Below are 14,142 nucleotides of genomic sequence, written 5' to 3' on the forward strand. Positions count from 1 at the left end.
TAAAATGGCAAATGTCGGTACAATTTAAATGAATTAAGATTGTTTAAAGGAATGTTATAAAAACAAAATCTTGCTTTTTAAGAACTTTTCAGTAAACCATTTCTTCTTTCCCCTTGTAGAGTCATCAAGGATCCAGCTTATTATTGGAAATTGTTCATCTGCTACATTGCACTGTCACTTCTGGTAGAGATTCGTTGACATTTGTTGATAGGTTTTGATTTTACTTAGTTTAATAAAAATGTACTTAATTTGATTTTACTTGTTTTACTAAGTACACTGTATAGTTAGGATTCTAATTAAAACAGTGTAACTGGGGATCTGAAAAACTGCTTGTAAATAATTTGTTAATATTGTAAGCAAACTTTCATCTGAATACATTAAATAGGTGTTTAATGAATAATGTTGTGCACTTTGTTTCCAACCCCACTGTTATTGAACAGTAAAGTGAAAATATTGTATGTGATTTGTTTTGCATTCAGTTTTCAGTAAAATATATTTCACAATATCAAAGTTGATATTTTATGAGTATTTATTTTGGGTGTTTTTGTTTTTATTTATACAGGACAGTACAGAAAGCGCACAAGTGTGAGAGAGTGGAGGGGACGGCATCAGAAAAAGGACCTAGAGCTGGGACACTTTCAAGGATCACCTGAAGCACAACCACGCAATATGCACAAGGCTGTTGGTTCTAACATTTTATCAGAATTTGAAGAAACATTTTATACTTAAAATATTAAATGCATTTCATTCAAGGCAGGGGTTTTCCTGCATAAAGAATTTCAAGGCGACTGTCTCTGTCAAATTTAGTGCTGCCTCTGGCTGTCGACAAAAATCAAGACAGGTGGTCACATGCTCCTATACCGCTTTACCACCGACATGGTTTCTGTTGCAGATTCCATTCTCGAACTGTTCAACACATTTTCACTGCACAAATGTACAAATCTCTTGTAATAAGATACATTAGTAAAACTTGTTTCACAGAAACTATAGATTATTTTCATGTGTTTTATACAGTGTTTTCAAAATAAAACTGCTGTTTTACAATTTTGAGTAGTTTATTGAAGTTGATTGTAAAGTCATTGCTGCCAGTTCTACAGGTTTTTAACAATACATCCAAGCACAAACACTGCAAACTAAAGTTTAAGATTATTTTCATGTGTTTTATACAGTATGTTTCCAAAATAAAACTGTTGTTTTACAATATTGAACATGTGGTAGTTTATTGAAGTTGATTGTAAAGCCATTGCTGCCAGTCATTTGATTTTTAACCTTTATGTATGTAGCTGTCACGATAGTGGGTCTCGTCTTTGTTTTCTCCAGACTCCATTTCCCATAACCCCTGCCTAGGAACTCATTACCACACCGCACCTGTTTCCCATCAGTGACACTATAAAGGTTGCACTCATCCGCACACACATTGCTGATTATTGTTTAGCCTATGTTGTCTAGTTTCTGCCATGTCTTGCCTTGCCTTTGTGTTTTGTTCTTGGACTGTTTACCTGGTTTGTGATTGTTGACTGCCTGTTCTTTGGATTACTCTTTTGGATTACCCTGGATGTACTGTTTTGCTGGTGTTTTGACTCTGCCTGTCTGACTACGCTCTAAATAAAGCCTGCACTTCGATCCTCAACCCCGTTGTCACGTCTCCACATTACAGTAGCCTACAGTGTTGATCTAGGCTAAATGCAAACTAGGTTCTAATTGAACGTTCAGTTGTGTATTCACCCATGTTGAAAGTACGACGGTGAAACAACGTCGCGTTGTCAACATTGATTCAATTTGCAAAATCAACAGCTAATTCAATGTTGATCCAACGTCTACAGAACGACCTTAATTCACCCATGCTGAAGGTAAGACAGTGAAACAACGTCGCGATTTCAACGGTAAAACAATGTCATGATTTCAACGGTGAAACAATGTCACAATATCAACATTGATCCAATTTGCAAAATCGAAACATAATCCAACGTTGATTCAACCATGGTACCCGACATTGATTCACCGGTGAATCAACATTGAAATGCCGGCTGTTGTGTGCGTTTTTGTATTAAAGCCCTGCGCGCTGTTTTCTTAATTCTTTCTTAAAAGTTTTTATAATAAATAAAAAGAAAACAAGTAGATAGAATAGAAAAAGAGTAGGGAATGCTAGTGTTAGAGGGTCATTTTTAAATAAAAATAAAACAAGTCAATAGAACAGAAAAAGAATAGATAATGCTTGTGTTAGAAGGTCATTATTTATACATACTAGAAAATAAGTAGAAAGAATAGAGAAAGAATAGAGAATGCTAGTGTTAAAGGCTCCACCAGGAGGGAACAGTTAATGTAAAAGTCCATGAAAGTATCATAGGTAGAATGCAAAATGTTTCAATACAAGCATTTCAGTCAAATGTAATTTATGCAATATTTCAAACATTTAACCCACTTGCGACAATCAACCCATGGCAACAGTTTAAAAGTAGCCCAATTCTGGGGAAAAACGTGGACTTGGCAACCCTACATCCAACAAGAACTGCAGGAGTCAGATTTGATTGATCTCAGGTCGAGAATAAGGAGAGATGACTGACAAGACCATGCTGGAATATTTGCTGCTCAACAGATCCTGAGCTCACTGACAAATATCTGATCTTGTAAGATGTGCTCCCTTTACACAGAGTGCGTGTGATCGCGAAATCGAAACTGAAAGTGAACAGCGCGAACGCTCATTCAAAAGTGATTTAAATACTCCGCATAATGAGAGGGGCTGATGCAGCAAAATTATATACAATATTAAAATGTTTAAAAGAGTGGACACGAAAATCACGGGAGTGAAACACATGTTGCGGGAGCAGGCGGCAATGGTCAGAGATTCAGCAGGAGCAAGATTAAGAAAACAGTCAAATCCCGGACATTTTGGGCGATTAAGAAATCCCGGCCGAACGCATTTTTTTAGGTCCAAAAAGTGGACATGTCCGGGGAAAAGAGGACGTATGGTCACCCTAATTAAAATCACTTTGGATGCAGCTCGTGTTGGATGCAGAGTTTCCAAATCCGCATTTTTTGCACGGAATTGAGCAGATTTTAAAGGGGTCATATGATGCGATTTCAAATTTTCCTTTCTCTTTGGAGTGTTACAAGCTCTTGGTGCATAAAGAAGATCTGTAAAGTTGCAAAGACTATGTCTCAAATCCAAAGAGATATTCTTTATAAAAGTTAAGAGTCAACCATGCCTACTTTTGAACCTTAAACTGCATAAACACATTTCATTACACCAAATACACAAAATAATGTTCTTTTTAGCAGCATCATATGACCCCTTTAAACTGTTGCGGAGGGTTGATTTTCTCCCGTGGGTTAAAGAAAAATTGCATAAATTACATTTGACTGAAATGCTTGTATTGAAACATTTTGCCCATGATAATACTGTGGTAGATGTTTTTGTAAAGAATGGCTAGTGAGAGCCTTTTAGCTGTGTTTATGATCAATCTGCATAATGGTGTAAAATATGTATTTTACGTACGGAAATGACATATTCTGAGTTTTGATATTTGGGATATGTTCATTGCGCTAATTTGGAGGCTACTTTAACCACCCTCAAACCTAACAACCCTACCAATCTGCCCACTCTTCCACCACGGTCAGCATCCTGCCCTCAGTGTCCTCTTTTTTGAAAACTAAAATGGTCACCCTACGCTATTGACAGCGAATGATTTTTGCTTGTGAAATTGCACAGAAATTTCGCTATGTGACTGCAACATTACCAACAGCCTATTAATAGGCTACAACAACATCTGATTTTTCTTCTTTATTCTCTACACTTGTTTACACTTTACGCCATTTTAAAAAATATTAATTATTTTTATATAGTTAAATTATATAAAATGTAATGTAGTCAGGATGAAATTTTGCTTTTAAAGTGCATGTAAATATAATGGGCCTGAAACACGAGCAGAACGAATTTTTGTGTAAATCGTTCGTAACGCTGTTCTGACGTAAATTTTCGGATTCATGAAAGTTTTCGTATTTTCAAAATGTTGGTACCAGGGTTGGTACGAAAGAAATGTGCACCTGCTCCTTACCACGTGCAAATGGTGCGTAAAACGAAAATCTACGTTACTGCCGTGGATATTCCACATCAAAAGCATCTCAGCTGGAAAACGCTGTGCCACCAAAGTGTTCTCAAGCGCCACCAGCTGGCCGTTTTCAGAAGAGCGCCTGACATTTTTCAGATGGCTAAAAACGCTTTGGTGGACACACGTTATTGAATATTTATTGTTAGGCATATGGCCTATTAGTCTTTTTTTTTTGCATTTATGCAATATACTGGAGCCAAACCTGAGAAAGTAGACCAGAATATTCCACTGCGTTCCTGGACACGCAATTTGCGTAGTTGTAATTCATAGGCGGGGATTATGCTAACTGTGAATGAGCGTGCACGAGCGCCCTATTTACGAATAATTGAAATTCATTAACATACACATGTTTAACTATCAAATCGGAAGTTTACGAAGCGTTTGTGAATCCGGAGGAGAGTTTGCGGGAAGGTCCGTTTTACGCGCAAATTCTCAGAATTTACTCTTATATTTACGAATGTTTCATGAATGAGGCCCATTGAGTGAACAGCTTTAATCAAATTTCTGAAATGTGTGTTTTTTAAACAAAAATTGCATTAAAAATATTTATTAATAAAAGGTGCATTGGATTACTCATTGATCGTCATGTAAAAATAGCAGAATATTAATTGCATCCATTTCAGCTGCGATGAATGTCTGCTATTCTTTGCTTTTGCATATGTAGATTAATTGCTCCATATGTGGGAATTGTTTGATTTGACAATTTTTTTTTATTCCTTCCCTAACTGCAACCGTCTACCCTTCATCTACATCTGAGCTGCTTGGCATCTCTGACGAGACTTTGTCTCTTTCCCATGCACTTTTACTTTGCATCTGCAAATCCGGGCCTCGACTAGAGGAGTTTTGTATCACTAACTGCATAACGGCTCTGTTTTACCACGGTTTTACACAGCGCACGTCCCCCGCCTCAATCCCTGAACCGTTTCGGCAACATGCTCAGGAGTATGTTGTGGGATTTTCGCCGTCCTCTGTGTCAATTAGGTTTCACTCAAAAGGCAGGCAGAGGGTCTGGAGGATGATAAATGCCTTCCTCCGAGCCACGACGGAGAATTCCCCTACCGTGTTACAACTCCACACCGGCCTCTCTCGCTTGCTCCTCTCTCACCACCACCTACTCTGCACTCCTAATACACAGCGCCTCCTCTCTCCATCTTATATCTTTCTCCTCTCCACCATTTGCTTTTCCCCCATCTCCTTCTATCACTCCTGTTTTGAGTCATGGAGGAGAACAGATGGCGGTGTATGTAGTTGACCTAAAATACATCCTTCCACTGGGAGGGCATTTTTTTCATTCAGTATGGCGGTGGGTTCGATGGAATATGGCGGATTAGGGCAGTAAATGGCAGGAGTAGACACTGATTTAAATGTATTGTTGCCAGGAGATTGTTCTGGTGCAGTTCTGTGACTTTTTTCCTCTTTCTGAATATGAGTATTTTCCAACTTGTTTTTGAAAAACTCCAAAAGCGCAATTATAGCCTACATACAATTCACTGCAGCTTTCAGATAGCTCTAGGCTTATGACCGCGGCCTTTATTCTTTTGCGCACAAATAATGATTACAGGGCAGATTATTGATTAATAAAGACTATTACTATGTTATGACCTCACAACACTTTTACCATAGTTCATGATTTGTAAACTAATACATTTGGACTTTTGCATTACATAACTAGCTCCATATGTATGGCTTTTCTGTCGCAGGAAACTTGCTCGGTTGCTCACCTGCTACAGCATTGCACTGGTGATGTGGAGTCCTGTGAAACACAAGTCATGATAAGCCTTGTAGAAGCGAATATAGCATGGTTGCTTTAGCAAATGCATTTTTCTTTGTCTCATGTTTTCTTCTGTTAGCAATATTAGTTAGGTTTAGGATAGAGTTTAATGTAGGTGGTATGTTATTTTATAATATGTGATAGAGCTTTAACATTTCAGCACCACTCATCAGACTTTTAATTTCTGAACTGCTGTCATATGCACAAAAACATAATTCAATTATGTTTAAAATAAATATTAGCTTTCAGGTGTTAGTCTACTAGCTTAGCATAGCACCAACTGATTATCCATAAGTTACGACACATAATCAGCAATATTTATTAACATCTACAAAAAAACAAAAACATTAAAACTTGGTAGCAAATTAAAATTTGGATGGAGTGAAAGTCAAAGACAGGAAGCTTTTTAATTATTTTGCTGCTTCAAATAATTATTGGAAATGTTGTTATCGGCCAAAAGACTGTTACATAAACAAGCTAATTTTTTTTTGTTCTTCCTCTGGCTAGCTGTATTTCTATTTTTATCAACAATACACACAATACAATGTTTACATTATTACAATTACACTGTATTGTAAACATTACAATTTATTATGATCAATAACCAATTGCTTTCACTATAAATCTTTAACTGGCATTCTCCGAACTCGTTTAGTAAGTTTCCTACTAGTATTTAAGGCATTGGGGAACTGAATCTTGCATTACACTAAATGTATTTGTAGTAAACACCTGCATGCCTTCAGTATGTATTTATTCTGTGTAGAAAATTTAAACAGACTTCTTTCTTTAACAGAAAGAGACACCTCTTGGCACTTATTCGGCAACCGGTTCAAAGGAACGATACTCCAGATCTATTCTTCCCACGGAAGAAGACGACCTCACAAACCACATAAGCATTCAAATGTTAGCGGCACACAATCATCCTGTGCTGTAGCTCTGTCATTGACCTCCATGGAACGAGGCCTGGACAGAGTTCCAGGCTTTCCCCGATTGCCAGTAATTGAAAACACAAGTAGGATAATGTCACCAAGATGTTTGTGATGTGTCAAAAACAATGCCCTGCTTAGATGAGTTTGCAGGCAGCGGAAAGCGTCCCACAACTGCGCCTTGCGCTTGAAGAATGTTTCCATTGTGTGTATGGAAAAAAACACACGAGCAAATGTGCTCAACTTTGACTTGGATTTGGCTCACCTATGAATCATTGAATCATTCTTCCCGTCAAAAGATGCAATTTGGTTCAGACGACAAGAAAAATGTAGCTGTGATGTTCATGATTTCAGATTCCATTTCCTGTTTGAGTAAAATATGGCTTTAAGTGGGCTAATCAATCTATATTCATGTTCGCAAATGTACGCTGAAGACCCCAGGGGTCCGGGACGGACCTGTAAAATGGTTTAGCCCTAAATGAAGCGTGGCCACATGCATTACCTGTCCCCTTTGACCAGCAAGAAGGGGAAGACAAGCAGGCAGGGAGGATAGATGCAGTGTTTGATCTCCATTTAATGATCATCAGTGTCTGCGCTATGAGCGATGCTCCCCGTGTTAGTTGGAGTAATCTCTTCAGTGTTTCATCAGGACTGCCTGAGACGCGGTCGTGTCCCTTCCCCCTGAACGAGCCAAAACCACACAGTGGATTTCTCATCAGGATCACACACTGCGGTACAACACGGCAGGGAACTTAAAGGATTTAGAAACACTCAGGTTTGATACATTTTTCCAGCGCATCAGTGTCTTGAGGATTCTCCAAGGGTATGAAGGAAACATCTCTGTAGTTGTTATTCTTCTTTATCTGATGTTATTGCACTGGGTACTGAAGATACATGCTTAAACATAAAATATATTTATTGCGATAGAATTTAGAGGTGAGGCCTAGTTGTCCCACTTTTTAGTCCAGAACATACTTCTCAATTTCTTTATCCATTTTTGTGGCCTTAACTACTATGTACTTACACCAAAATACAAGTACAATGTACTTATTATGTTCATATTGTATTGCAAAACATTTCTGCTGCTATTGTGGTGGGATACGGGTAAGGTTAGGGATAGGTTTGGTGGGGTAGTGGGTTAAGGTGTAAGGGATGGGTCAACAGTGTAATTATAAATATAATTACAGAAATTAATTACAGATGTAATTACATGCAGGAATTAAAAAAAAATAAAAGTATAATGTAAAAACCTGTATGTACACAATAAGTGCATTGTACTAAATTATTAATTAAAATGTAATTACATAGTAGTTAAGGCCACTTAATATAAAGTGGGACCTATATGCTTTATATTTATTTTTCAGCAAGGATGCATTAAATTGATCAAAAATTACAGTAAAAAAAAGTTACATAAGATATCTTTTTCAAATGCTGTTCTTTTGAACTTTCTAGTCATCAAAGAGTCCTAAAAATGTCACAGTTTCCACAAAAATATTAAGCAACACCACTGTTTTTGACATTGATAACAATGAGAAATGTTTCTTGAGCAGCAAATCAACATATTACAATGATTTCCGAAGAATCATGTGACATTGAGGACTGAATGACTATTACTGGAGTAAAATATTAAATAGAAAATATTAAATAAAAAATAGAAAAACATTATTTTTAATTTGTACTAATATAGACAATATTTCTGTTTTGATCAAATAAATGAAGCCTTGGTGAGCATATGACAAACTTTTGAAAAATGTTCATTTCTTAATGTGTATGTGTGCTAAAAGTTTGTTTGGTCAACTTTTAATAGTACAGTATACACTTCATCATATAGATGATAGACATGGACTAATCAAATTTATATTCCTTGGTGTCCCTAAAACATATGTGAATGACATGAGCATCTCTGTTTGACATGTTTTAGTATCTCTCCTCACTGCTCTTTAGTAATCCATTGACCCTCAAACTGTGGGATGATCCATTTCCTTCATTACTTTAACAACACAGTCAGTGTTACTCTCCTCCAACTTATGTGCTTTAATATGCTTCAAAAAGAAAGAGGCTGTCCAGGCCCCTGTCCTTCTAACACCTGCGATTACATTGTATTACACATGCTGACCTGACCCCTGGAGAGCAGCACAATAAATCTTCTCCTTCCTAATCTACTCCGCTGTCCAAACACCTGACACAGCTTGGCAAAAACACAATCGTGGTGCCACATTTAATAAAAGTGGAAATCAATGGGGTTTCCTTTTCTTCCATTGTCACATTGGTCTCCGCTTGACCCTTTTCTTCTCTTTATCTTTCACTCTCGCCTCCCTCTTTGACTCAAAGTTGGTCGTGTTTCATTGAGAAATAAAATGTTAAGGAATGTTAATAGTGACTGCAGATGGCCTGCATTGTTCTGGGGTGAAAAAGGAAAAGGGGGAAAAATCTGAAGTCAATTAAGGATGTACAATGTACTTTTTGTCTCAGCGAATGTTAGAGTGTTGTTTTATGGCAGTTATTTATTGCCTTATAACAGCAAATCAAATTAGTTCATATTGAATAGCTTGTGTGCACCCTCTGTGATTGATTCTCCTTGAAAGCTTGAGCTGATATGAACAGCCGAGGCCAAGGAAAATAGAAAGCGTGTGACCCACAGACGGGGGTCCCGCCGCAGGGCTGTAGTAGAGCCGCTACAGGGTCACGCTTGCTGGGTGAGGACTCACAACTGTTCATTACAGGTGCTAAGTGCTCACCGAGGACCAGGCCTGGTTTCACAGACAGCCGCACACGCTCCAAATAAAAAAGGAGGTCCGGATAGGCCTTTATGAGCCTGTCCACAAACAGGTCCATTCTTCAGACGTCTCCCGGGAAGCTGGGAGGGAGCACAGCCATACAGCGAAATAGCCCCCGGGTGATGAAAACAACCACCACACCTTGAAAAGTACAGGGCAGGACCATGCCAATTAGAGAAAAAAATATAAATCAAAACGTATTTTCCAGAGATAATTTTATAACTTGAACATATGGCTTAATGTACATTATGTTTTTACCCTTTATATTGTTTCAGATGGAATTTCATTCAGCTTTGGATTAAATGGAGCGTATCTTGTTGAGTATCCTTTCAGGTATATATAGTCAAACCAAAAATTATTTAGACACCAGATATAATTTTTTATATATTTTTTTATTAGTGGGTGCAGGACACTATAGTTCACTTATGTAAGTGAGGATAGCAAAATAAAGTAAACTGTGACATATTATACCCCAAAATTCTTCATACAGTGGACTACCAGTACAATTGATAAAAATGTGGGACCAAAAATTATTCAGACTCTTTGACCTGACCATGTTTTGCTTTAATTGCTAATGTGACTTTTTTTACACTACAGACTGAACAGAATTAAGCATTGCTTGGTAATTGGTTGACCTAAATTGGTATTATCTAATTGTGTACTTAAATTTAACAGCTGACAGCTATTCAACCTAATTCATTACATACCTTTCTATCAAAGTTATCTGACATTATCAAGATTAATTTGTTTTGACACAGTTTAACTCTGAGTTCTTGTCATATTGTATTGCCATTTTTTAAACTATAGCAAATAAACTGTGACAATGTGAGAAATGTTGAAGTTACCTATTTTTTTTATTTATTTATATTTTATTACAGTTTCATTGTCAATTCTATCAATTTCATTAATCATTACTTGATTTAACTTTTTTATTCTACTCCATATAATTGATCTCAGTTTCACAAAATGATAATAATAATAATAATAATAAAAATAAAATAAATGATTAATTTAAAATTTTTCTAATTTATTTGAATTGAAAATTACATAAGAAAGAGAGAAAGAGAACTTTAGAATAAAATTTGATAGCATTATTCAGAATTAGTATGATACTACATTGATTCCTCACATTTCCAGATGATGTGATCATTTGGACCATGTTTCGTTTTTGTAGCATGTCGTGTGTGAATCTATAAAAGCTCAGCTCTTTCTTGCCCTCTCTCAGACCTTTCTGTACGGGCCAATCGCTCTGGGAGTTGTCCGTGCTATATGATAAGTCCAAAATGTCCCCCTCTTAGAAACGAGCTCTGGATGTTCAACAACTTTTACATGGTTTCGTTTTACTCACGGCCCCCATCTTCTCCGCGCAGATGTTGGATACATTACGAAACCTATGAACAATAAAGAATGGCTTAAAGTTCTAAGGCTGCAAACAAAAGAATGTTCTAATGGCGGCAGCTTATATATAAAAAAGAAGATATTTGGACAGGTTTAGGATTCAATTACTGTGTGATTGAGTGTTGACATTTTTGAGGCTACATGACAGGAAATTCATTAGAAGCAGAGCAGCTTGGGAAGGATTGCGGGCTGCCGTTAAAGGAAATGGGTGATTACGAAAAGGATGCCGGCGGAGGTCGAGAGGTGAGTGTAAAGATGAAAATGTTATTCAGGGTTCGCCGCAGCTCCTGACATTAATTGAAGTGCCCTGATTTTGCAATTTGCTGTAAAAAGAATGATTTGATTTTGGGGAGAATGACAGACATACAGATGAGGTGCTATGACACGGGTTGTTTCTTATTATTATATGAGAAAGTGTGAGGGAAAATCTTCATATTTTTTAAACCATATAGAATAATGTGCAGACTAAATGATGTACAGTATGTATGCTGAGTATGGTCATTCTCAGTGGACAATGAAAAACCAAAGTAAATTGGCAAAGAGAATTCTAAAATTTATTTGATAACTGGTTAATGTTCTGAAGGTCATTTAGTTAAAAAAAAAAGCTGTGGAATACAAATATGCATTAAATTAAAATAGTTAATTCAAATGTAATTTTACCTCAAGATGTCATGTACATTTAACCTTATTAACATATTATTATTATTTTTTTATTTATAATGTTATCATTTTACTTGTATTTAGTTCAATATGGTGTGTGCGGTTAGTAATTTTTCGAATACTAATTTGAATACAATTTAGATTTATAATTAATTTTAACTAATTTATTTTAAAAGTAAATATATTTAGTACATTGACTATTTTTACTCCAATGATGTAGTAGCTATATTTGTATTCACCCAATTAAATGCTGAGTGTGTGGATGTTACGGCAGTAGCTTGTTGTCCGGCCTGGTGGCATTTGCATTAACAGAAAACTGTAGAATCAGGATCCAGTGCTACTCAGCTTTAATGAGCTTCTCAAGCCTTCTGAAACTCTCTCGTTCCCTGCTGTACAGTCAACTTCACACACGCCGTCATCTGCATTCCCCACCCTCGACAGCACTGACATAAACACTGTGATGTTCCTGTCAGTCCCAGCTGCACGACCGTTAACATGTTTCCAAATCATCCCATCCACTCTAATAAGATGACTGTACACTGTCCACTGTGGGCTGATTTGGGTCGGGCAGGAACAGAGAGGACTTCTGGGCTTTTGAGGGGTAATGGGAAGCATTTAAGAAAGTACAAATAATTTTAAGTGACAGTTGTGTACACAAGGGCCAGCTGTTTAATAACTTAGTTCAATTTAATATCCGGCCTCTTTATTACCTTTACATTAAACGAATAACTGCATGATCAAGGGGCTCACTCCGTGCTATTATGATATAAATAATTAGCAGGCAATTATACTTGTTGCAGATTTTGTATATCCCATGAAACAGTAATTAGGGTTTCTAATACTATTTGAATGCACCACTGATTCATTAATCAATGCATGGATATTAAATAGTACCGGTCTAAATATATTTATATAAAAAAGCTGAATATAATGCCAAAATTTATATTGATTTTACAGCATGTGACTGAACTTTATTAATCAAATCACTTAACTAATGAACTACTAGATAGATAATTATAAATAATTTTTCTGAAAAAATGTAAGGATGTCTCACTTCAGCATACACAGATATGAATCAGTAAAACAAGCACTCGGGTATAATTTTAGCCAAATATGTTTATGATGATTCTATCTATCTATCTATCTATCTATCTCCTGTATAATCTATAATCTCCTGTTTTGTAAGAAAAACTATCAAACTGTTTCTTAACCTTTCCAGTTCTCAGAATAATTTACTGACTCTGCATTTTTTCAACATGTAACACTTCACCCAAAACTCAAGCTGGTTTCCTTTGGTGAGCGACTCGTGTGTACAGCGGATTGTAGACAAGGGCGCTGGAACAGATGTTCATGAAAAGCCGATTGTATTCCTTCTGATGGTCGGGTGGCTGAAGTGGAGGTAGGCAGTGGAACAGATGAAAGAGAAGCTGAAGAATAAGAGTGTGTAACTCGTTCTCGTCGCCCGCAGTGAGGCAGAGGCCAGAGAGAGATGCAGATGGGCGCATCCTCAGGTAACGAGCATCCTTCTCTCTTCATGCATATTCCTGCATCTTTTGGACATCTCTTGTCACTCTAACTCTCGTTCATTTAATTGATTCTTTTTTCCCATCCATCGTTTATTTATTTATTAACCACAATCATCCTGGCGCCGAGAGGCTTAGCGGAATCTCGGAAGAGCAAGGATGGAGAGATGGAGGTGCTGGTGGTGGTTGGGGGGCCGTAAGACCTTGTAAAGATTGTTTCTAACACATTTTCTGCTGAGGATTTGCGAACTCTATCTCGGCTAATCACAATGGAACCTATTAGCGCTTGACATTTTTATCCGGCAGCCAAAGACTCTGCGTCTCTGGCGCAGGGAGGCTAACGGCCGTGGACAGTGTTGCAGGGCTCGGGCACCTCTGGGCCCACCTGAAATCCGATACCTGAGCCCCCACGCCCAGACGCCATTGATTTCTTGTCAGCCACAGAAGTTTTCAGCTTGTGTTGAGGGCCTGGGGTTGGTAAGGGAGATGGGGAGAAAAGCAGAAGAAAAAAAATACATGTTAGAGGGGTGAGAGAAATCTTAATTAGAAGAGGTGGAGGGAGGGGGGATTTACCGAACCTGCTTTCAGCTTTAGGGATCCGGTCAATGAAACGAAGGAATGTAGAAGGAGAGAGGGATGATGGAGCCGGGGAGCAAGAGAGATTAGACAGTGACAGGACGAGGTGATTGATAGAGAGGTGTAGAGAGTTGTGTGTTTTCTCTTGTTTTGGGGTGGGGGTGTCAGCTGGAGGGGTGGGCTCTCCACGGATTTGCACTGTTGAACTCATTACCAAGCATTACCCACTAAGAAAACACTCTGCTATTCTAATTGCCCAATTTAGGACTGCAGGTGGTCGTACGGGGTTCAGCTAAACCTGGACCTGCTTTCGGCATTTTTTTTTCACGTTTCTCACCCAGGCCCCCTTTTTCACAGAGAGGGTGCTGGGGTTTGGTGATGGAGCATCTTTTGTCTACTGAA

This window comes from Sinocyclocheilus rhinocerous, unplaced genomic scaffold, assembly GCF_001515625.1.
Source record: "Sinocyclocheilus rhinocerous isolate Xijiao unplaced genomic scaffold, SAMN03320098_v1.1 scaffold1053, whole genome shotgun sequence".
Taxonomy (NCBI): Eukaryota; Metazoa; Chordata; class Actinopteri; order Cypriniformes; family Cyprinidae; genus Sinocyclocheilus; species Sinocyclocheilus rhinocerous.